The 24,696-nt window shown below is 45.9% G+C and overlaps 3 protein-coding genes across 7 annotated transcripts in view; 2 read left to right on the top strand and 1 right to left on the bottom strand.

Annotated features, from left to right (window-relative positions):
- LOC143844809 (uncharacterized) overlaps positions 1-24,211 on the top strand; it is a 77,713-nt gene extending 53,502 nt beyond the window's left edge. For 2 of the 3 annotated variants that reach the window (XM_077352492.1, XM_077352493.1), the window contains one exon: positions 23,781-24,211. The gene's annotated coding sequence lies outside the window, so the exon portion shown is untranslated. The remainder of the gene's footprint in view (positions 1-23,780) is intronic. The other variant, XR_013234141.1, reaches the window with a different exon arrangement.
- DTNA (dystrobrevin alpha) overlaps positions 1-24,696 on the top strand; it is a 379,312-nt gene that overhangs the window by 55,824 nt on the left and 298,792 nt on the right. The gene's annotated exons all lie outside the window — the stretch shown is intronic.
- Positions 1-24,696, bottom strand: part of NOL4 (nucleolar protein 4) — a 156,217-nt gene that overhangs the window by 128,722 nt on the left and 2,799 nt on the right. The window lies entirely within an intron of this gene.

The raw sequence follows: 24,696 nt of genomic DNA, 5'->3' as shown, positions 1-24,696 counted from the left end.
CTCTACCACTGGCTCACCTTTGGTGCTCTCCGGTGGCCGCCATGGCTGGGGCTCCCCACTGGCATGGCACTGCGCAGCTACTGCTGACAGTGCCCCTCAGTAGGTGGCGGGAAGTCAGGGGTGCCGGTGGGAAAGCAAGTGGAGCAGGAGCTCAGGCAGTGCCGGCAGCTACATCCCTCGGCAAAAGACTACCCCCCCCCCAGGCCTCAGTAAAATTATCAATCATTGACTGGTCCCCGGTGATAAAAAGGTTGAGGACCGCTGACCTATACATTCAGCTGTATTCCCCTCTTCTTGCATATTTCAACAATTCTTTGTTTAATATCTCCTCCAACTTTTGCCATTGTTTTTTATATCTAACCGATACTTCTTCCTGAAGTTTGCTTTCCTTTTTCAATCTTCAGTTTCCTTTCTTTTAATTACTTCAAGGTGCTTGAATTTGAATGGCATTTGTTGATTTTTTTCCCCAATCTCATCTGCCAATTTTAATTTACCTTACAATCCTTAACTGCCTTTTTCTTAATGCCCGTTCCTAGTTCTCAAGTACATCAAGTTTCGGTTATGTTTGCTGTAGAAACTGTTTCAATCACTGCACTGATATTTTCAGTGAGTCCTGCAAGTTATTTCTTTGATGTTCTCAGCACAGGTAATCTTTGTCTATCTGCTTTGCTGTTAATGTGCTCTAAGATTTTAACCTTCAATTCCTCCAGTAAAGATGTGAATTGATATTTTGTTAATATCTCACTCTTAGTAAGTGGACTTTCAAGAGCAACTTCATTTCTATGTCCTATTTCCTGGTTAGTTTCATTTATTTCTTTTTCTTCATGTTCTTCCCTTGTTGTTCCTTATTTCATCTAGCTACATTGCTGTGCAAAAGCCATTTTGCATGATAAAATAGCACTGATCTGCTAGTCATTGTCCAATGATGGAAGAATTGGGACACTTCCCTTTCTATATTTCAAACATTCATTCAAATATCCACACTGTTCAGGCCTTCATACAAAATAACACTGCATAATTATTCTGTTTTGTTATTGAGACTATTTTTATGGACATTATTTATTTGTTTGTTTGTTTGTTGGATTTTTATCCTGCCACTCCTCAAAGGCTCGTGGCAGGTTACAGAATAGAAATACATAAAACCCCAATAAAAACACCCCTAAAATGTATAAAATCACATAATCTACAAACTCAAGATGTACTGCGACGATAAAAGCACCCCCCCCACACACACACACACACACTACCTCCGGGGTAGACATAGGGAGATGTCATGAACCACCAAGGTTGGTTCCAAAGGGGGGTCAGACCTTCCTTGGCATGCTGGCCTAAACCATGGACCTGGCTGACAAGCTCCATCTTGCAGGCCCTGTGGAATGTCGAAAGCTCCCGCAGGGCCCGTAGCTCTTCCGGGAGCTCATTCCACCAGGTCAGGTTTTCCAATAGCTGATAAAGTTCCTGCTCTGGTTGCCTTATAGAATATTATCATTGTTGATAATCCTCATAGTTGGTTATTTAACTGGTTTATGGTGTTCTGGAATTCAAAATCTAGCCATGTTCTTGGGAATTGCAGAAGTATCTTCTCAGCAGGATTTCTATTGTGCCAAGCAACACTCTCTTCTGGAGCTGAGCTGATACTATTTGCTCAGTGCCCAGAATGTCCAGGTGCTTCTTAAGATGTCTAGAGATGTGTTTCTTGAGACTGCTCAAAAGACTCTAATGACAACTAATTACAATGGTCACATTCTTTTCTGAGAGGTACTCTAACTCTATTCCTAGGTCTTGGTAAACAGAGAGCACTATGGATCTGGCTCTCACATTTTGCTCTCACTATTCCCCACACCTGAATGGTAGAATTGCAGGCAGTCTCCAAACAGGAGACTCACATAATTCATTCCCTTCTGGCCTGGGAACTCAGTTGATTTAGGAGGCCAACTGAGTGCACAGGCAAACATAAAGCCTGCTGGCTTCTTCAGTCTATCCTTCAGAAAGAATAGGATACATGGTATTCTTACCTTGAAGAGGCTAAGCTCTCAGTGGTACTCCTGACAGCTTGCATGAATATAGACTGGTTCTATAATTATATGCCTCTTGTGGAGCAGACTGGTAAGGCAGCAGACATGCAATCTGAAAGCTCTGCCCATGAGGCTGGGAGTTCGATCCCAGCAGCCAGCTCAAGGTTGACTCAGCCTTCCATCCTTCCGAGGTCGGTAAAATGAGTACTCAGCTTGCTGGGGGGTAAACGGTAATGACTGGGGAAGGCACTGGCAAACCACCCCGCATTGAGTCTGCCATGAAAATGCTAGAGGGTGTCACCCCAAGGGTCAGAGATGACCCGGTGCCTGCACAGGGGATACCTTTACCTTATAATTATATACTGTATTATTAATCTCCATGCTGCCTTCTGTAGCCTGGCTTTGGCTTGCCCTCATCTCAGTTACCCACCCACCTGCCCTTGAGCCTGAGTACATGACATATTTAAGTTTATGCTTATTCCACATTTTCCTTTACAATAGAACAGTTGCTCATGGGAAACCTGATTTTTCTGTACAAACCTAACTGACAAGGATGAGGTCTATCCATTAATCTGTGCCTTTTAAGAAGCAGTGGTGGTGCTGGTGGTGATGACTTGACAGCTGAGAGGCTGAATCACCAGATGGTTGGCTCAAACAAACAAAAAGTCTTAGTCACTGTACTAACATGATGAATTTCGATTCAAGAAAGTGGCTGGCATATTACTCAGGGTCACCTTTTTTCTGCTAAGCTCTTGTACAGTGCAGTTTTCCCATCATGGCATGATAGATATTGAATGAAGACAGACATCAGCAGTTTGCCTTTATGACAACCTTGCATTTTGCAGCTACACCAAATAAAAGTGTTGTAGGATTTTTTTTGGGGGGGGGATTACAGTTTGTGAATATAGCTTGAATTTGTGTCCACAACACATCTGAGCCAGGACACTTTTAGGTTTCAGTATATATGAATAAAAAGTATGTGCAGATTGCCATTCCCTCATGAACCAAACTTCTCACACACATCTTGGATGGGTTGGGGATGATTTTTAGGTTTTATGGTATAAAACCAGACTTGAACCCAGGTATGGTTTATCCAGGCTCATTGTGACAATATGTACACCAGTGCCTGTTAGAGTCACTTTACTTTGTGTCTGTTTCTAAGTCTGGATTCATATAAGTATGCATTGCCAAGTGCATCAGAACTACAGTATGATTAATGCATTAGTGTATACTCATTCAATCTTGTGGATCTGTATCAATGTAACCACCTGGATCTACATCATATTCTCTGTGCACACATGTTGTACAGCATTGTCCTGTACAGCACTGTCCAGTATATATGGTGCTGCATTTCTTTCCCTTGTTGGCACTCAACCAGCAAGTGGGTGTGGATTCAATTGGCATGTTCTCGCTGCCTCTTTACACATGTTTTTGCATTTACCATATAAGACCACGTGAGCAGGTGCCAGAATCAATGGCAATCAACACTGCTTGGGGTTTTGTGCCTTGTGTATTTCAAATCCCTGTGTATGTGTGCATTGTTCTTCAATCACAATCCATCCAGCCCAGTGAGCCTCTTGTCCATAAGTGATCAACCAGATGCCTAGCTCCCAAGCAGCACCTAAAGACAACAGTCACCCCCTGTTGTTTGTCTCCTGCCCTGTATCTGGTCCAATAGGCACACACAGGCTGTGAACTGGGAAGTTTCATCGAATTGTTATGGCCGATGGTCAAGATCTGTCTTATACAGAAAGCTTGTGAATAGTCTGAAATGGTGGAACCCTCCGGAAGTCCACTGCGAGCCCAAGTGCGTATTTTGTCGTGTATATGAACAGTGAAATACACATATGTGCAGTCCTCGAACAGGGCAATGCACAAATGGTTTCATGCCCCCCCCCCCCCATTCCAGAAGTGCATTCCATGCAGAAAAAAGCGCCACGCTGCCTTGACGCTGGGGGCAGAGCTACCACCACCACCCCTGCCCAGCTTATGTCAGCCTGCCCGGCATCCGCCTGCCCGAGCTCCCTGTCTCCGCGCGTCAGCCCCACCAACTCTCTCTTTCTTTGGATGGGTGTGTTTGGGGAGGGCGCCTGGGAGCCTTTGCTGCCAGCCAGCGCGTCTCTTCCCCGTGGCGCGACTTGGCGAGGCTGCTCGCTGCCCATCCAGGTGCTGCTCGGCTGGCTCCCGCCGCTCGCAGGCCCAGTCTCCATGGGAACTCGGGTGCGGGGGAGGGGGGCGTTTTCTGCCTTCTGCCGCTGCCGGCCTGCCCCGGCTCCGCGCGCGCTCCTCTCCCCCCACCCTCCCGCCTCCACCAATCCGGAGCGGCGCCTCGGAGCCCAGCTCAGTGTGTCCTGGAGGTATTTCAGGGTTACTATAGGAACGGGACGGGAAAGGCGGGGGGAAGAGCGGCGGCGACGGGGAGAGAGCTGCGCTTCCTCCCTCCGCCCCCGGCATCCCACTCCTTCCTTCCCCCGGGCCCCGACTCCAGCGCCAGTCCGGGCCCGGACTTCATTAATGCAGCTGCAGAGCCAGGGAGGCGGGCTGCCACTCGGGCTCAGGCGGCGGGAGACTCCCGGCACACGCCCAGTGCGCCATCCCCGCCGCCGCCGCCCAGGAGGGCGACCCGTCCCAGCAGCTGCCCTTCCTCGCCACGCGCGCCACGAGCAGCGGGGGGGGGGGGGAGGCAGATTAGGCGCGTCTGGTCGCTGCCCTCCTCCCCCGCCCGCCCGCCCGCCCGCCCGCGCTGGCATGCTCCGGTTGGGAGGCACGAGCCTGGCCAGTCACGGTAGCAGGCATGGCGCTGGCGCTGGGACCGGCCTCGCAGTTTCCCCATGAGCTCCTTGAGAGGGCCGTGGAAGGGATGAGGACGGGGGGGGGGGGGGTATGCCAGCCTGGGTAACAAAGGGCACCCGGGTGGCAGCCTCCGTGGAGCTGGGTAGGGATGCGCCCTTGAGAGAGACAGAGCCGTGCTTTTCCTCCCAGGGGAGGGGCAAACAATGGCATCAAGCAGGCGCACACCTGCCCCCGCTGGCAGTGACACCTTCTACCTGCAGCGTTCCTAGAATTCACACCCTTTCCGCCCGATACTATGCACACATCTGGGTTCAGTGGGACTTCTTCCCAAACAAGGGTGCAAAGGAGTACTGCTGTAGTATAGATACCCATTCACCTGAGACAAGGCACACCTTAGCACTTTTGTATGTTGCAGCCAGTCAGACACACCCCAGAAAGCCTGCTTTCATTCCGATTCACTCCACTGTGCATTGCCCGTATTAGAAATCATCTAGTTGTGGGCACTGCTGCTTACCACCTTCCTTCCTTTGTCTTGCCAAGGTCCCTGAGAGGTTTACAGAGGGTCAGGCTGGCCTAGGGAACCTCTGAGCGCAGCCAAGTGTGGCATATGGCCCCTTTCTAAGCTGTCAACAATAAGCTCTTTGATTCATCCTGTTGTGTCTCTCCTAAGGTGTATACGAAGCTCAGGGCATGTGATATATGCTTCAGTGTTATCTGAATGCTGAAGGCCGAGCAGGTGAAATGTAAGGGACAGATATATGTTCAGTTTTGTTTGGCTTTTGTTCTTTGTTATTTTTGCGATACAATCAGATTGGAATTACGTGCCCAACAAAGGATCTAAATGGTAGTCATACAAAGCCCTATAAGGGATATTTACTAGAGCATATGGCTTGTAGAAGAGAGGGAGGGAAAGAAATGTTTACTAGTTGCTGAACCAATGGCAGGCAGATTTCTTCATCCAGGATCACTTTCTCAAATTAAAGTACTTGTCACATATTTTATTCTTTGGAAAACATTTAAAAGTCTTAAAGGAAGTATAACAGTATGAAATGTTATGGTGGACATAAACACAAATATATGATTGCCAGAATTGTTTAATCCAAATATTATCCATAACTTCATTTTTTATTTTTAAACATTTGCATAATTTTAAATATTTGCTTAACTCTGAACAATCATCCAGCTTCTATTAATGTGAATTTAGACTGTAAATTTGCTAGAGGAATGCATGCATAGTGGTGAGTGATGAAATATCAGAGTTGACAAACATGAGCCAGGAAGTCAAAGCAAGGCTACCAGCATTTTTATCCAGCCTCTGGCAACTCTATCACATCTTTCCTAAAGTGGATGCACTGCTTTTGGCCTGGTATCACCCCTATTCCTGTGTAAATGTAGCAATAAGATCTGGAAAATACCTAAGCCAGCGGTCCCCAACCTTCATCTGGTCGGGGACCGCCTCTGGGGGTGGGGGAGAGCCAGCGGCCCGACTGCTGCAGTTGCTCAAAAACATGCACGTGCGGAACTGCCGCGCATGCGCGTTTTGGCCACCAGGTGGCGCTAACACGCATGTGCAGAGTTGCCGCGCATGCGCGTTTTGGCCACCAGGGGCGCAAACGCGCATGCGCTGCAGTTCCGTGCGTGCGCATTAGCGTCGCTGGCGCGCCGGCTGCTGTGCCGGCTGGCGCACTGGCTGCCGTGCCAGCTGGCGCGCCGGCTGCCGTGCCGGCCTCTTTCCCCCCCTCTTGCTGCAGCTGGCGGCCCGGTACGATGGCCTTTGCGGCCCGGTACCGGCCCGCAAACTGGGGGTTGGGGACCCCTGACCTAAGCCAAGGAGATTTCCTAGGGGAGGTGGAAGAAAGCATCACCAAAATGGTTCTCTTACTTGAAAATGCTTGCATGGGTCCCAGACAACTCAGTTTCAGAGGGTAGCCATGTTGTAGAATTGTACCTTTGTATTCCTGGAGGATTGAGGGCAAAAGAAGAAGGGGATGACAGAGAATGAGGTGGCTGGATTGAGTCACTGAAGCAGTTGGTGCGAGCTTAAATGGACTCCGGGGAATGGTAGGACAGGAAAGCCTGAAAGATCATTGTCCATAGGGTTGCGATGGGTCAGACACGACTTCACAACTAACATTCCTCACAAGCATTTTTACCAAACGCACACACACACACAAACATATTCTGACTGGGATATAAACTCAGAGAACTTTATTCCTTCTTGTGTCTTATTAAAGGAGTTTTGACTCTTGAAAACTTATAACCTGAAAATCTTGTTGGTCTCTAAGGTGCTACTAGACTTGAATCTAACCAAATTAGTGTCATTGAAGGAAAGAAGTGTTGCAAGGGGGCATTTCCTGAAGGAAAACCGAGGGTGAGATATTTGTCCTATATACTGTTTTCTGCACCATAAGTCCAGACAGAGGGCCATTCCGCACTGGTTGCAAATTGAAATCGCTACTGATTTGTGGTTATGCACAACATTGTTGACAATCTGCAACACTCCTGAAACCGATCTGCAAAAAGCGCTTCGTAGTAGCGCTTTCAGGAAAATCCCAAAAAGTGGATTCACCCTCCGGAAAGCGCTACACTCTTGCAACCAATCTGCAACACTAGCGGGAAAGTTCTGTGTATTACCATTGTTGCCGTTTCTGCAAAGTCCCTCCCTCTGGTTCTCTCCTCTGATCTTCCGGCGAAGCGATAGCCATTTTTTTTTCTCAGAGCGAGCAGAGATCAACGCACTGGCGAGCCTTCGTTTACCCAGCGAGGCTTCCCTGGCTGCAGTCCCTCCCCAGAGCTGTTTTAAGTCGCCAAGCACCAAGCAACACACAGCCCCGTTTGCTGGTTTATTTTCCCTTTATTTTTCACTCTATTTTCGGCCAAAAATCGCGCCCATGTGTGTGGGGGGGTTTCACTCGGGGGGAGCGTGGCAATGATGAAATGGCAGCTCAAACCTGCTAGCTAGATGGGTCTCTCCGTTGTAACGAATCAACGCAGATTCGTTGCAACGTGTGTGTGTGTGTGTGTGTGTGTGTGTGTGTGTGTGTGTGTGTGTGTGTTTTAAACCTTCCTTAAAGGGAAAGGGGCTTTTCAGGAGCATGATAACGGCCGCCCATTGGCTGCTTGACGGCCAGGGGCAGGACAAAGCTCGGCAATATCGCTTCCTGGCTAGCGATTTTTGCCGAGACCGGAAACCTGTGGGAAACGATAGAAATGCAACTGGATTCCACTACAAAGGCAGGTATGCACAACAACGAATTCCACTATTTAAAATGGCGTTTTTTCCTTCCGCAACCAATTTGCTACATAGATCCTGGTGCGGAATGGCCCAGAGTGTTAACGGTATCAGTGCAAGTGGCATAAACCAAAGATTGTTGCACCAAAATCAAACTTGACCTGTTGCAAATATTGTTTTCCTCACTGATGTTGCCACTAAAGCATAGCATACAGACTGCAGCTGCCATCTCAATGCAGTTTAACAGAATATACTTGATAAAGTTGCCGATCTCCAGGCAGTGCTTGGAGATCTTCCAGAATTACAACTGACTGGAGACTACAGAGGTCAGCTTCCCTGAAGAAAATGGCTGCTTTGGAGAGTGGACTTTATGGCATTATACCCTGCTGATGATGCCCCTCCCCAAACTATGTTGTACCAGGGTCCACCCTCAAATCTGCAGGAATTTTACAAACTGGAGTTGGCAACTCTAATTCTTGACTTTGCATGTGTATTTGTTGCTAACTCATGAAAGAGACTATTTATATCCCCTGCCGATATTTACTTTTTCTGTGTGCACATGTACTTATCTATTATTTTAAAATCCTATCTTTAGTAGTAGCCATCACATTGTTAACACTTGTATCTGCTCTTTGCTTTCTGTCTTTGTGTCAAAGTCCTGAAATCCTAGGGTTCTACCTGCTTTAGTCATTAAGTTCTGAACTATTAGCAAAGAGAAGCAGAATAGTTATGTTTCCATTAAACTCATTCAATAAAAGGTGAATATTGGATGAAGCACCTGTTTGAGGCAATCCGAAATCAATTATCAAGAATTTCTATTATAACTACCATTCTGTTGAATGTGTGATTATTTTTAGGTACAAAATCCGTTTATGTACTGGAAATTGATATATTGTTAACAATGGGGACCTTGACAATGAACGACTGTGATGGTCTAATTTTGTTATCAAGTTCTGCATGTTAGGTTCTGACATCTTAACAAAGAGACCTGATCTTCCTATTCCAGAACTTTCTTTCTTGAAACCACACCTTCTGCTGTTGTAAGGGTCCTCTGGGTCTCCCACTCTCTCTCCACCATCTTGCTGGCTGGGATGGGTCTGCGCAGTCTGGGAATGTATTTCACAGGGGAGGCAAGGTCTCAGAACTCAGCTTCAGCCAAAAGACCCTATCGTTGGCTTCTCTGGACTCCTGGAGAGTACTGCCTCCTTACTGATCTTTGCCTCTCCTCTAAATACCACCCCCACCCCGCTAAACCCACCTCCTGAGCCTTCAAATCCCCATCGCTCAGCTGGGCCTTCGGCGTCCCATTCTGGATGCCAAATTCAGGTCTGCCACCTGGCCCTCCCTGACACCACCCATTCCTCCTACATGCGTCCCAGCTGCTCCACGCTCTGGCTGCACTGATCCTTGCGGGACGTCATCTGCGGGTTCCCAAACAAGCAAATTTCAATGGGATTCTTCAGCTCGGGGATTGTTTGGGTTTTGCCTTGGGAGTTAGGATGGGGAATTCCCAACAGCTGTCTAAAAAAATCCTTAAAGTTATAACAGCCCTGCTCTATCCATCCAGCAGTCCATCTGGACTAACATCCTGTTTCACCCAGTAGCTAACCAATTGCCCTGGAGGATAGTGTATAGAGAGAAAGATCCTAACTTGATGCTGCCTTCCAGCAATTGTATTCAGAGGTATGCTGCATATAGAGACTCCATTAATCTGTCCTTCATGATTCTATTTTCAAACCCCCTTTTAAAGCCATTGATGCTTGTGGCCATGACTTCATACACTAGCAGTCAGTTCTGCAATTCAATTACTCATTGAATAATGTACTTCCTTTCATATGTCCTCAGTCTATTGCCCATCAATAGAGTTGCCAACTTCATGTTGGGAAATTCTCAGAGATTTGAAGATGGGCCCTGAGAAGGGAGCTTGGCAGGCATGTGATACCATATACCTTCCAAAGCAGCCATTTTCTTCAAGGGAACTCTGTAGTGTGGAGATAATTTGTATTTCCAGGGAAAATCCAGCCCAAACTTGGAGGTTGGCAACCCTACCCATCAACTTAATCTAATGCTATTTAATTTCTAGTATTTTGAGTTCTAGTATCCATTCTGACTATTATATGCATAATTCTATATACCTCTATTATGTCTGCATTTTCCAGGGGCTTTCCAGGCCCTATTTGGAGGCTCAGAAGAAAAAAGGAAATCCTGAGGCACAATGATAAAGTAGTCTTCTCTATGTTTATAAGTGAAAAGGTTATAACATAAAGTCTAAATGGTCAAACATATGATCAAACATAAAGAGTCAACCAAAACGGGATCCTAGGTTAAGTGACCCGCTTTCTGTTTTATCTTCATCAGTGGTTGCTCTTCCAATATACTGTCATAGTAGTAGTTGTAGAATCACATTGGCAAAATGCTCATAATCATCTGGGGATTTCATAAAGTGCCCCCTATTTGGAGGCTGGCATCCTCAGGTAGGGTCAGAAACCTAAGGCTCACAAGCCAAGTGTGGCTCAGTATGGAATCAAATATGGCTCTATAATTTCCTCAATAGATGCACTCCTCCCACTGTCACAGCCAGTACACAATGATAAGCTGATCAGGTGCCAATCTCAGACTCTGTCAGGGTGAAGACTGGTGACATCAGTAAATGACTGAATCCACTTACTGCGTGGAATGTCCTTGCATTGGTCCCTCACCCTATCTCACAATCTCTCTAAGCTATTTGGCCACACATAAGCAACCTAAAGGGTTGGAAAGTCCAGCAATATTTAAACTCTATTAACTCAGAAGTGGAGGAAGTGGGGGCAGATACCTGACAAGGTGGAGAAAAGAAGCTTATGATAGAAACATTAAAAAATAGAGCCTGAAGGGACCCCAAGAGTAATCTTATCTAATCCCCTGGCACAATGCAGAAAATAATACTTCCCCACCACTCCCTCAGTGACCCCTGCTTTATGAAGGCAAAAACTCTCCAGGATTCTTGGGCCAATCTGGCCTGCAGGAAAATTCCTTCCTGAATCCAATCATCAGTACACTAGGAATATAAGAAAGAACCATGATGGATAAAAATTGGCTCATCCGTTCCTTCCCTCCCTCTTATGATCTGCCTAATTACAAAACAAAAACCCTCCATCATCTTTGTCACCCTTCAACCAGAGCCCCAAAGGCCCCTGCCACCATGTCCTGCAGAAGAAAAACCGAACCATGGTGTCACCAATAATAACACAGTAGATTAGTACAAAATTACAATTTCCCACTGTTAAATGCTAAATGTTCTACTATTACAAGTTACACCGTTAGAAATCGTTAAATATTTCAAAATCATGATGTTTTGTACTGTATCTCTAATTTTGATGTAAACTGGCCTGAAGCCAAAAATGGGAGGGTGATATATAAATATAATAAAATAAATAAAAAATATGAAAATTCTAAAAGCAATAACTTTATTTCACATAGTAGCCTTTTGTTGATGGAACTCAGAATCATATTTGCCTCTTTAGTAACTCATCACACTGCTGACTAGGGTTGTGCGCTTCAGGCGCCATAGTGGCCATTCCAGCTGTGCCATTCCAGCCACAGCACGAGGGGGGAGGGGAGGCACCAGCAGCGGCGTGCAATTCTGTTCATGTGTGTGCACACCGACTGGGGCACTGGCGCCACCCCTACCCCCGCGCCCCAGCACTGGCTGCTTTGGGCTGGGATGGCCGCTTCAGCACCCAAAGAACACAATCCTACTGCTGACTCATGTTCATTGTATGGCCTGCCAACACCCTTAGATCCTTCTCACATGTACTACTTCCAAGACAAATCTCCCCTTATAATTATGCATTTGATTTTTCCAACCTAAACATAGAAGTTTACTCAATTCTGTTGAAATTCATTTTGTTAATTTTACTCCAGTTTTCTAACCTGTCAGTATCATCATATATCTCAATTCTATCTTCTACCATATTTTCCATTCCTCCCAACAAATTTAATGAGCATCTCCCTATTCAATCACCCACGTCATTTATAAAGATGTTGAACAAAACAGAGCAGAATCCTGAGGCACTCCTTTCCAAGAGGATGAGGAGCCATTAACAGGTACTTTTTTGGGTGTGACCAGTAACCTGTTACAAATCCACCTAACAGTAGTAGGATCCAGAACACATTTAACCAACTTATCAAAAGCCTTACTAAAATCAAGATGATATAGACACATGCACTGATTTTTTTTGCTTGTTATGCCTGCTTATAATATACATCTCATTCATGTACCTCTCTTACTATTCACCCATTTACATAGTCTGCCAGTGGGACTGTGCAACCCTTCTCTGCACCCCTTTCCACTAATGACTGTTTCCTACTAGGATTGGTGTCTTTTCATTTTTAACCACATGAATCATGCATTATTTAGAAGAAGAAGACTTGGTTTTTAAACCCTGCTTTTCTCTACCCGAAGGAGTGGCTTACATTCACCTTCCCTTTCCTCTCCCCACAACAGACACCCTGTGAGGTGGGTGAGGCTGAGAGAGCCCTGATATTACTGCTCGGTCAGAACAGCTTTATCAGTGCTGTGGCCAGCATGTGGAGGATGAGAGGGGAATCAAACCTGGTTCACCAGATTAGATGTCTGCACTCCTAACCACTATACCAAGCTGGCTCTCTATTATTATTTTATTTATACCATTTGTTTTTGTTTCCCTTGTTTTCAAATGGAAACACACTTCTGACTAGCACTTTGCCCCTCAACCCCAATTAGGGTGAGATTTTGGGCTATTGTACCTGTTGCCAAGGGATTCTACTTACCATATTTCAGACAGGACATATTCCATTTCTCTAGGTGATTTTTTATTACTTGCAGAGCAAGGGTTTGACTACACAGGAACCAGAATGGGCACAAAAAAAAATACAAATATCTTTCCCTCTTAATAAAACAGTAAGAGGGTTGGGGTGGGTCGAGTCTGGGAGGTCTCCCAGCCCTCCCCAACGCCTTAGCTCTCCCCGGCAACTGCACCCCGGCTACGGTGAGTGCACCAATATGCGGCCCTCGCCGGGGCCCCAGGGGGAGACGCACGTGCCCCGGCCCCTTTGAGCCCCATCCTGCCCCCAGGCCGCCATTTGCCCATGGGTCACACCACATCCCTGCAGCGGCGCCTGCTGCACCACAGATCGCCAGCCGGAGCACTGCCCAGGTCGGTGGGGGGGGCCACACTTGCATCCCAGGCCTGCCCCATGGCTTTTGCTCTCCCCTCCGCCGCCAGCCTGCCTCCGGCGACCACGCCAGCCCGCAGCCCTCGCCGGGGGGTGGGGGGCCCATGCATGTCACAGCCCCTTCAAGCCCTGTCCTAGCACCCATTGCATTCCTGTGTGCAATGGGCTATATTACTAGTAATAAATAAAACACCATCGAACATCAAGTTTAGCAGAGTATGAGGCCATCGGTATACTGGACAAGTGGGGAGAAACCTATAGCACAACTTTTAGAGCCATTACCTGAACTTCTGTTTGATTTGTGAGTTATTCTCACAACTTTATATTAGATATTTTTCCATGATCATAACCAACATTAAAAAAACCAGAATAGAACTGTGCCTGTTGGAATGCTGCAGGCTCTCTCTGCATGTTACAGAATACAGTGCATAGGAGTGCTGCAGCTGCTCAGAAGGGAGGCAATTACAGCTTTAGCATCTGTCTTTAGCAGTCTGCAACACTGTCTATTGTCACTGGCATAAAACATTAGCCTTTGTGCATCCCAGTAGCCTATAGAATCATAGAATCATAGAGTTGGAAGGGGGCATACAGGCCATCTAATCCAACCCCCTGCTCAACGCAGGATCAGCTCAAAGCATCCTAAAGCATCCAAGAAAAGTGTGTATCCAACCTTTGCTTGAAGACTGCAAGTGAGGGGGAGCTCACCACCTCCTTAGGCAGCCTATTCCACTGCTGAACTACTCTGACTGTGAAAATTTTTTTCCTGATATCTAGTCTATATTGTTGTACTTGTAGTTTAAACCCATTACTGCGTGTCCTCTCCTCTGCAGCCAACGGAAACAGCATCCAGCCCTCCTCCAAGTGACAACCTTTCAAATATTTAGAGTGCTATCATGTCCCCTCTCAACCTCCTTTTCTCCAGGCTGAACATTCCCAAGTCCCTCAATCTATCTTCATAGGGCTTGGTCCCTTGGCCCCAGATCATCTTCGTCACTCTCCTCTGTACCTTTTCAATTTTATCTACGTCCTACTTGAAGTGAGGCCTCCAGAACTGCACACAGTACTCCAGGTGTGGTCTGACCAGTGCCGTATACAATGGGACTATGACATCTAGTTTCTTTTTTTGACCAAGTAACAGGTTTGCTGGATCGGGGAAATTCGGTTGATGTCATTTACTTGGATTTTAGTAAAGCTTTTGACAAGGTTCCCCATGATGTTCTGATGGATAAGTTGAAGGACTGCAATCTGGATTTTCAGATAGTTAGGTGGATAGGGAATTGGTTAGAGAACCGCACTCAAAGAGTTGTTGTCAATGGTGTTTCATCAGACTGGAGAGAGGTGAGTAGCGGTGTACCTCAGGGCTCGGTGCTCGGCCCGGTACTTTTTAACATATTTATTAATGATCTAGATGAGGGGGTGGAGGGACTACTCATCAAGTTTGCAGATGACACCAAATTGGGAGGACTGGCAAATACTCCGGAAGATAGAGACAGAGTTCAACGAGATCTGAACACAATGGAAAAATGGGCAAATGAGAACAAGATGCAATTTAATAAAGATAAGTGTAAAGTTCTGCATCTGGGTCAGAAAAATGAAAAGCATGCCTACTGGATGGGGGATACGCTTCTAGGTAGCACTGTGTGTGAACGAGACCTTGGGGTACTTGTGGATTGTAAACTAAACATGAGCAGACAGTGTGATGCAGCGGTAAAAAAGGCAAATGCCATTTTGGGCTGTATCAACAGAGGCATCACATCAAAATCACAAGATGTCATAGTCCCATTGTATACGGCACTGGTCAGACCACACCTGGAGTATTGTGTGCAGTTCTGGAGGCCTCACTTCAAGAAGGACGTCGATAAAATTGAAAGGGTACAGAGGAGAGCGACGAAGATGATCTGGGGCCAAGGGACCAAGCCCTATGAAGATAGGTTGAGGGACTTGGGAATGTTCAGCCTGGAGAAAAGGAGGTTGAGAGGGGACATGATAGCCCTCTTTAAGTATTTGAAAGGTTGTCACTTGGAGGAGGGCAGGATGCTGTTTCTGCTGGCTGCAGAGGAGAGGACACGCAGTAATGGGTTTAAACTTCAAGTACAACGATATAGGCTAGATATCAGGAAAAAGTTTTTCACAGTCAGAGTAGTTCAGCAGTGGAATAGGCTGCCTAAGGAGGTGGTGAGCTCCCCCTCACTGGAAGTCTTCAAGCAAAGGTTGGATACACACTTTTCTTGGATGCTTTAGGATGCTTAGGGCTAATCCTGCGTTGAGCAGGGGGTTGGACTAGATGGCCTGTATGGCCCCTTCCAACTCTATGATTCTATGATTCTAACTTGTGATTTTGATGTGATGCCCCTGTTGATACAGCCCAAAATGGCATTCACCTTTTTTACTGCTGCATCACACTGCCTGATCATGTTTAGTTTACAATCCACAAGTACCCCAAGATCTCGTTCACACACAGTGTTACCTAGAAGCATATCCCCCATCCAGTAGGCATGCTTTTCATTTTTCTGACCCAGATGCAGAACTTTACACTTATCTTTATTAAATTGCATCTTGTTCTCATTTGCCCATTTTTCCATTGTGTTCAGATCTCGTTGAACTCTGTCTCTATCTTCTGGAGTATTTGCCAGTCCTCCCAATTTGGTGTCATCTGCAAACTTGATGAGTAGTCCTTCCACCCCCTCATCTAGATCATTAATAAATATGTTAAAAAGTACCGGACCGAGCACCGAGCCCTGAGGTACCCCGCTACTCACCTCCCTCCAGTCTGATGAAACATATAGTTTGTGAGGGAGACGTTGTCATCTTCCTCCACAGCTGTCAGTCTTGCTCTCTCACAAAGAAAAATAGGGATGTAGAGAAGTTTGCAACAAGTAAGTTTGGCAGCTAAGTATACTATGCTCAACAACCATGACCACCTATGTGTCAGACCTCAGATCTCTCTGCTTTGGTGTGGCTGGTCTTGAATAGCAGCCAAGAAATTCTACAGAAACTTTTCATCTCCTTACATCTTGCAGGCTGGTCCCCACATCTGCACACTGGTGGGATCCACTCACCCTCCTCAGGGCTATAGACTGCTGGGCCAGGTAGTTGCACAGCATAGGGTGACAAAACAGTCTCATTGACAACATGGAAATACCAAATGTCAATGTTAATTTATAGCCACTGACAGAGCCACCAGTTCTGTCATTGTTCATGGCTGGCTGACAAGCAGCACCAGTGGTTCTATAATGACAGGAAGAGCAGGAATCCCATCAAGTGACTGACTATACGCTTGAAATGCTGTCAATTGCACTATGCTGTATCATGCTGTTACAACATGTAAGAAGTGGTCCAATAAATAGGGTTGGGTTTCTTGCATATAGTGAAGCAACTCATCTAGGGGTCAGATTCCTGATCATGACCAGCAGGCAGGGCATGGTCCACATGGTGATTGTTTCAAGTATTCCTAGTGACTTGCGAATGAGATTTATGCAAAAGATGCTGCTTGACAGAGGTTTTTACTCTTGTGCAACAGTTTGTTGTGCCCTTGCTAAGGCAGATGTACATTTAGAAACTGCAAGTTTGTTGCTGTTTCCAGCCCATGGATTTATTTAATTTAAGCTTGGTTATAGTGCATAGTACTAAGGCATATGGACACAGTTTACCAGGCACCAATAATAATTATGCATTGTGGCTCACTTCCTATTTGCCAATCATGAGCAGGGAGACTTGCAAGCTGTTCTGGTGCATCAAAATGAATTAAGATGTGTCTGTTTGCATGTTGTGCTGCCATCTAGCATAGATAGATAGTGGTCTCACAGCAGACTTGTCCCACCACCACCACCACCACCACCACCACCCCTCTGTTGCTGCCTTCACAAATAAGCCTCATAGTTTTAAAAAATTAAAATAAGCTTAATATTTTTGAGCTGAGGCTTCCAACACAATGGCTCTGTTTACTTTTGGTGTTTGTTTATTAACCTGGTTCATTTCATGATCAGTTTTTGTGATCCCTTCTCAGATAACTGCCACGGACTGCACAGGTGCAAAAAGCAATGCAATTAAGTCAAAGTTGCTCATTTAAAATATGCAATCAGCTGTGCAGATAGGAGGCCAGCAGCACTCGGTTCTTGCTCTATACAGGGTAATCAGGGTAATGACTAAAAGGATCATCATCCTAGGGCAGGCTTTCTCAACCAGGGTTATGTGATGGCCCTGGAGGGGTTTTCCAAATGGGTGGGAGTTTATTGCATGATATAACCATATATGGTTGTGATGACCCACCCAGCCTTCCCAAAATGGCCAATGATGGATCTGGAGGTGGGGTGGGAAGGGGAGGAACCCTGGGTGGGCATGTACACAGCTATGCTTCCCAGCCATATTTTGCACAATTGCACAAGTTCATGCCATCAGGAATCACCAGGAGATCTCTGATTGTCCCTCACTGGGAGGGTCTCCCACACTGAGGGTCAATCAGAGGCTCTTCCCTACTTCCCTCCTCCTCCCACTTCCTCCACCATGGAGAGATGAGGAGGTAAACTGTGCAGCTTACTGCAGCCAGCCAGCACAGTTCCTCACCATTGGCAGGAGGCTGTGTATACCTGCCACTGCCTCCATGGAGCCCACACCAGTGTCTGCCATGCAGGCCCCCCCCCAAAAGACCCACCATGTCCTCTGCCATGGCTCTGCCACTTTCTTCAGCCCCAGAGTTGCTGGCAGATTGCGGGGAAACCCCATCCCCCATGTTCCACAATGTACCCATGGAGAGAGCTGCCGGGGAGGGTACCTTGTCCCTACCCATTTAAAAAACTGTTCTCTCCACTACTCTTCTATAATAATAAAAGTATCCACATGTCCATTGGACTGTCCATTTGCAGCAGGCATACTTTAGAAAATAAAATTGGAATCTCAAAATTGGCCACCAGCTTCAGGATGATCATGGGAGTTCCAGGGCCAAAAATGAAAAACACTGGAAAATGCTGACCCAGGTTACCTCCACACACACAAACATGCCATGCCATTTGCTATGTAATGTATGTTGGTGTAGAAGATAAAGTGTCTGGCTAAGTCCTGATTCAGTGTGGTATAGTGGTTAAGAGTGGTAGCTTCTAATCTACCAAGCCAGGTTTGATTCCACACTCATCCACACGCAGCCAGTTGAGTAACCTTGGGCTCATCAGCGACGTCACAGCCCTGATCATGGTGTTTTGTCTGAGCAGACCTATTAGAGCAGTGGTCCCCAACCTTTTTGAGGCTGGGGACCAGCAGGGCATCGGGCCACGCCTGTGTGGGCTATGCCCGTGCGTCGGGCTGCGCCCGCGCATGGCGCATGTGTGAATGCGCCATGCGCATGCGCAATGCGCGGGCACGGCATGCACAGCCCTGATTCCCTCTCCCCGCCCTCCCGCAGTAAGAAGCTTCCCGGGCCGCAAGCTTCCCATTACTCAGAAGCTTCAAATGTGCCCGTTATGTACGGCCGCCAAAACGGCGATTTCGGGTCACATGGAAAATGCGGAGGGGGAAGAAGCGAAGCAAACCGCTTATGCACGGGACAGGACGCAACGGCAGCAAAACCCAGAGTAACCGATTATGCACGCAGTGACCCCGGCGCTGCCTCTGGTTGCACCCCGGTCACCCGGAAGCTGCTCTTGCTTCCACGTTTCGCTAACGCAGCTTTTTCAGCGGCATGCACTGAATCTGCGGCTGGTTGCAGCCGGCTCCATGTGTTATCGGTGATTTTAGTCACCGCCATTCCACCTCGAATGTGCGCTGTTCCCCCCGTGCATAATGGGCCATGGTGAAGCAATCAAAAAGGTAGATTTCACACCATAATAGAAAATTACCATAATGTTAATTTTCTGAGAAATACAATGTAGAATTCTTAGAGAACAAATGCAAGAAGAAACTACATATTATGAAAACTACTATGAAGCTTGTTAAAAAGTAAAGAATCTAGGTACATTTGAAATAGTATTTTAGTTCTAGTTTTAGTAATGAAGTGCCAGTGAATCAACTACGAAAACAAAAGACTTGGAGGGAAAATGTGACATACACAAAACATACTTGCTCACAATGTTTTGTCTGATTAATTTCAGCCCCACACTATAAACTGATCCATACAAAATACCAGTAAGGCAACAAATAGCAGGCTGGTATCTTTGGGAGCTAGATAATGTCACCTCAGCAACAATTCAGAACAGAACGATTAGTTATCTAGTTCTTGTCCCCACTCCTCCCTATAAGCCCTGTACAAAGCATTGCATATTATTATGTGGCATCATCCTAAGCAGAGGTACACCATCCTAAGCCCATTGGTTTAAATGGATTTAGGAGGTTGTAACTATACTGTCACCCTTTACACCAAAACTGCCTTACAGGCTTACTGTGACTATAACGAGGAAATGTGTCAGGATCTGGCTCGCCCAAAACATAGAAGGAAAACTCATTGGAGGAAGTTAGAGATTCCTCAGACATCAACCCCCCCCCCCCCATCTATGAATGTCACTATATCTGAGGTTCTGTACACTCCATTATCCTCCAAAAGAAGGTCCCTTGCCTTCCCTACCACAGCAGGCTACCATTCATGAGCCAGAGGGAACTCCCTGAGTGGAGGCCCACCTCTATAACCCTCAGCTTCACCCAAAACCTTAGGAATAAGGAAGTCTGTGATCAAGAACCAAGCCTGAATCAGATGAAGGAGCACACATTGGCAGTTTGGAGCATTCCACACTTCAGTCTTATGTACTAAGAGAGTGACAATCTGTAGAATCCTGCTGGATCAATTCTGCCTACCGGAAGGAGTAGGATTATCTACTATCTATTATCACAGCACAGAGCCTTTGCTCGTTTAACAGCTCTTCAACTTTCCTTGTTCTAGTCCTGGACAGCTCCCTTGCTCCCTCTCTATACAGGTAAACATTTCACACATTCCATTAATTTTCTTTTACAAAAGAAAGTTTGAAATAATCATGCATTAAGGTTGTCAACAGGTTAGGGGATTCCTGGAAATCTGGGGGTGTAGGTTTGGAGTATAATGCCATAGATCCCAACCCCAAAGCAGCTGTTTTCTCTGGATTAAACTAATCTATGTAGTCCGGGAGGTCTCCAGGCTCCAGACCTAAATATTTGAAGGAGGGGTTGACTGCCTATAATAGTACTGTAATAGTACAGTTTTGTGGACAAAGTCCAGTCGCTCTATCAAGACCTTCCTGCCACTATTGATACAGTTCGCGAAATGGAGGCTCCATGGCCATCACAGGAGTTGGTATTTGATGGCTTCAGGCAGCTCTCATTAACCAAAGTGGACAACTTAGATCCCTGTCCATCCAGGTTACTCAGATTGGGTGACCAGAGAATAGGAGGCCGTTTGAGGGAAATTGTGAACCTCACCCTAACTTTGGGAGAATCCCCCAAGGGGCTCAAGGAGGTAGTGGTTCACCCTCTACTGAGAAAACCATCACTGGACCCATGGGACGCTGTCAGCTACCGCCTGGTTTCTCATCTTGCGTTTCTGGGTAAAGTAGTGGAGCGGGCTGTGGCATTCCAGCTTCTAGAATTCTTGGAAGAAACTTCAACCCTTGACCCATGCCAGTCTGGCTTCCGTCCTGGCCACGGGATGGAAACTGCGCTGGTCACCTTGACGGATGATATCTGGCACTAGTTGGAATGGGGCGGATCAGCCATTCTTGTACTTTTAGATCTGTTGGCTGGGTTTGATGTGGTTTACCATGAGATTCTGGCCCATTGCCTTGCAGGGGCCAAGATTAGGGGGACTGTGCTACAATGGCTGGTCTCTTTTCTCTGGAACCGGACCCCACTGTGTAGTGCCTGAGAGGGCGATACTCTCCACCACACTTTTTAACATCTATATGCACCATCTAGCCCAACTGGTCCAGGGCTATGGGCTGGGTTGTCACCAATATGCGGACGACACCCAGCTCTACTTCCTAGTGGACGGACAGCCGGACTCCATCCCCAGGATACATTCGCCAGTTGTTTGGAAGCAGTGGCTGGATGTCTCAGGCAGAGTCACCTGAAACTCAGCCTCTCCAAGACAGAAGTCCTGTGGCTGGGTAGAAGGGGGATGGATCAGGAAGTGCGCCTCACATACCTGGATGGGGTACAATTAATACCGGCCCCAGTTGCCAGGAATTTGTGTGCATTTGCCAGGAATTTGATGCATCCCTTTCCATGGAGGTTCTGGTCATGAAAGTAGCCCAAACGGCATTTTAACATCTGTGCCAAGCATGGCTACAAGTGCTCTGCCTGTCTCCAGAACACTTGGCTACAGTAATCCATACAACAGTCACTTCCATGTTAGACTTCTGTAACTCGCTCTACACAGGCCTGCCCTTGTCTTTGATCTGGAAATTACAGCTGGTATAAAATGCGGCTGCAAGGGTCCTCACTGGGACATCTTGGAGGGCCCATATTCAGCCGGTGCTCCATCATCTGCACTGGTTACCAGTCTGTTTCCTGATCAATTTTAATATATTGGTTTTAACCTTTAAGGCTGGGTAGCCTGGATCCTATCTATCTGCGGGAGCGCTTATCTGTTTATGCCCCCCACAGAGCATTATGCTCTGCATGTATGAATCTGCTGGCTGTCCTGGGCCCCTGAGACATTCACCTGGCCTCAACCCGGGCCAGGACTTTTTCAGCCCTGGCCCCAACCTGGTGTAATGAGCTCCCTGAAGAGCTAAGGGCCCTGTTGGAATTGGCAATTTTCTGCAGGGCCTGTAATATGGAGCTCTTCTGCCAGGCATATGGTTGAGGCCAGGGCAGTGTTCCTGGTGTTGCCGTCTGAGATCTGAGATCAGCTAGGATACTTGCTCCCAGTTTTTTGACCTCCATGTTGAATGGAGGGAGAAAGTTGATGTTTTATGGTTCACCATCTTGCACTCATTTCTCATGCTAGCAAGATTATGCTCAAAATTTTACAAGCTAGGCTCCAGCAATATGTAGACCGAGAACTTCCAGAAGTACAGGCAGGATTTCGAAGAGGCAGAGGAACTAGAGATCAAATTACCAACATACGCTGGATCATGGAGAAAGCTAGGGAGTACCAGAAGAATGTCTACTTCTGCTTCATTGACTATGCTAAAGCCTTCAGTTTCCCAGCACTTTTGCCAGAACAAAAACCTATGTTTAAAATGACAGGCCAAGTATTGTTGACGTCATGGTTTATACCTTCATTACACAGAGTTCTGAACTAATATGCTAATTCCCCCCCTTACATACATACACATAGACTAAAGGCAACCAAGAGACATGTTTCTCTCCCAAATGGAGGGGTTAATGGAACAGTCTGGTTTCATAGATGCTGCTTGCTGCCCCTCATCCTATTCCTTGTATCTTACTCCTTGATCATAACCTCACTCCTGTCCCTCAAAGAAATATGTTCAAAATATTTGAACTCCTTACTATAAGCCATGAGAGAACCGTATGATTCTCCAAAGTGTAGGTGTTTCATGAGAGTATTTTTAAAGCAAAAGTCACTTAAGAATATGAATGAAGATATGAGAAAGTTCTTGCCTGGCTTCTGAATTTATTAATACCAATATACTCTTCTGAAACTTGGATATTTATTCTGATATTCATGGATATCAATAGTACAGGAACCTGACTTTCCATAGTTTCTGTAGACTTATAGCTGGCCAGCATTTACTTACACCAGCCTTCCTCAACTTTTTTTGCCACTGAAAAATTCCTGAAACATTCTTCAGGCTTTGAGAAACCCCAGAATTGATGCAATCATCCAGAATATGGTTGGGATTGAGAAGTATAACTGTGTACATGCCCACCCAGGGCCCTTCCCCTTACCACCCACTCCCGGCCCATCACTGGCCATTTTGGCAAGGGGGAGTTGGTCAACATGACCATATATGGTCATAACACCTGATAAATGCTTAACAAAATTTCAAAAATATATTAAATTTAATTAATTCCCACCCATTCATGAAACTCTTTCAGGGCTATCAAGAAACCCTGGGGTTTCATGAAACCCTGGTTGAGAAAGTTAAAATTACACTATAGAAATTAAACAAAGATTAAGTAATACTTGTTATTTATGTTGATTGTATTCTGCATGCAGCCTTTTACAACCCTTTAAAATTAACATTCCTGGTTTAAACTGAACATTGGGTTTCAAATGGAATTACCACATAACATTACTGAACTTTTCTTCTTTCTAGTTTTATTTTCAAACAAACAAAAATGCATCAAGCAGTCAAAGATCTCAGATAAACTATTCATAAAATCACATTGCACAGTTTCTTTTACTTACACTAAGTGATGGTGGCGCTACATGTTGCTAAGTGATAGTGAATACCAACTATTAAAACTTTATACTGATCCTTGTCAACCATTTGGCACAATTCTCAGTCTAATGCTTCAATATAAGGCCTTTTGATTAGGCATCATTTCACCTTCATTCAAAAGGGCAATCCAGACTTAATGAAAGGGAATGGATGAAAAACATATCCAAGAGAAAAGAGTAGCAATGGTATATTGATCCCTGAGCTGTACATATAAATATTCTGTGTGTTGTCCCACTGTAGACCTAAAATGGCTATATTGCAGGATGCTGTTGCCTGGTGACCAAAAGTGCATCTCCTAGTACTCCTACACTACAGAGGGATGTGAACACCGGAAGACTGATTTGCTTCTATTGGTCTCCAGAAGCAAGACACTGAAATGAATTAAATCTACATTCAGCAAGATAACAGTTTCCTTTCTCTGTATGTTTCTTTAACATAGCCCTCTGACTGTGGATTGTTCTGTAAACAAGAAAAGGCAAAGAAAGACGAACTATATGATCAAGTGCTTTATTCGCTGTCCAGCCATTTAATAAACAGACTAAGGGTCTGCTACTGAAAGCCTGCCAGTTGTCCTTGCTTCCATGAAGTCTGTGCTGTGTGTCTACTCTGTTCTCGTACAAACTCCCACCTGCTATCAGTCTCTCTTTCTTTCATTAGAATCAAGTAGTTAATTAGCCTCAGCCTGTCCTCTCCCCTTCTCTCTTTCCCTTTAATGCAGCAGTAATGATGTCTAATTACCAGCAGCAGTGGATTACAGAACCTTCAGGAGCAAATCTCTCTGGCTAACAGCAAAGCTTAGCAACAAACCTTAAAGCTTCAAGGAAAGAACAATTCTAGGCAATGGAGAAGAAGACCGTTTGCTCATTGTTGGTCAAGAGGGGGGGGAGTGTTCAAAATGTTGTTTCATGTCTTGTATGAACTCTGAGGAGTGTGTCTAGCTTTGCCATAATTGTCAGTGGAGAATGACTGTAAAGGGAAATATATGTTACCTGCGCTGACTTTTCAATGGTTAAAAAAGTTATTTGTTGCTTTAGTCTCAGGGGACTAAAAGTTAACTGTCCTGTGCTGAGTAGTGGCTCTATGCAAAAATCAACAGCTGACTTCAACCTGAGTGATCATAAATGACCAAACCCTTCTACAGCTGATACTGAGTGAA

This window comes from Paroedura picta, chromosome 9, assembly GCF_049243985.1.
Source record: "Paroedura picta isolate Pp20150507F chromosome 9, Ppicta_v3.0, whole genome shotgun sequence".
In the NCBI taxonomy this organism is placed as follows: domain Eukaryota; kingdom Metazoa; phylum Chordata; class Lepidosauria; order Squamata; family Gekkonidae; genus Paroedura; species Paroedura picta.
Note: the sequence above shows the minus strand (reverse complement) of the source record. Positions and strands in the feature narration are given on the sequence as shown.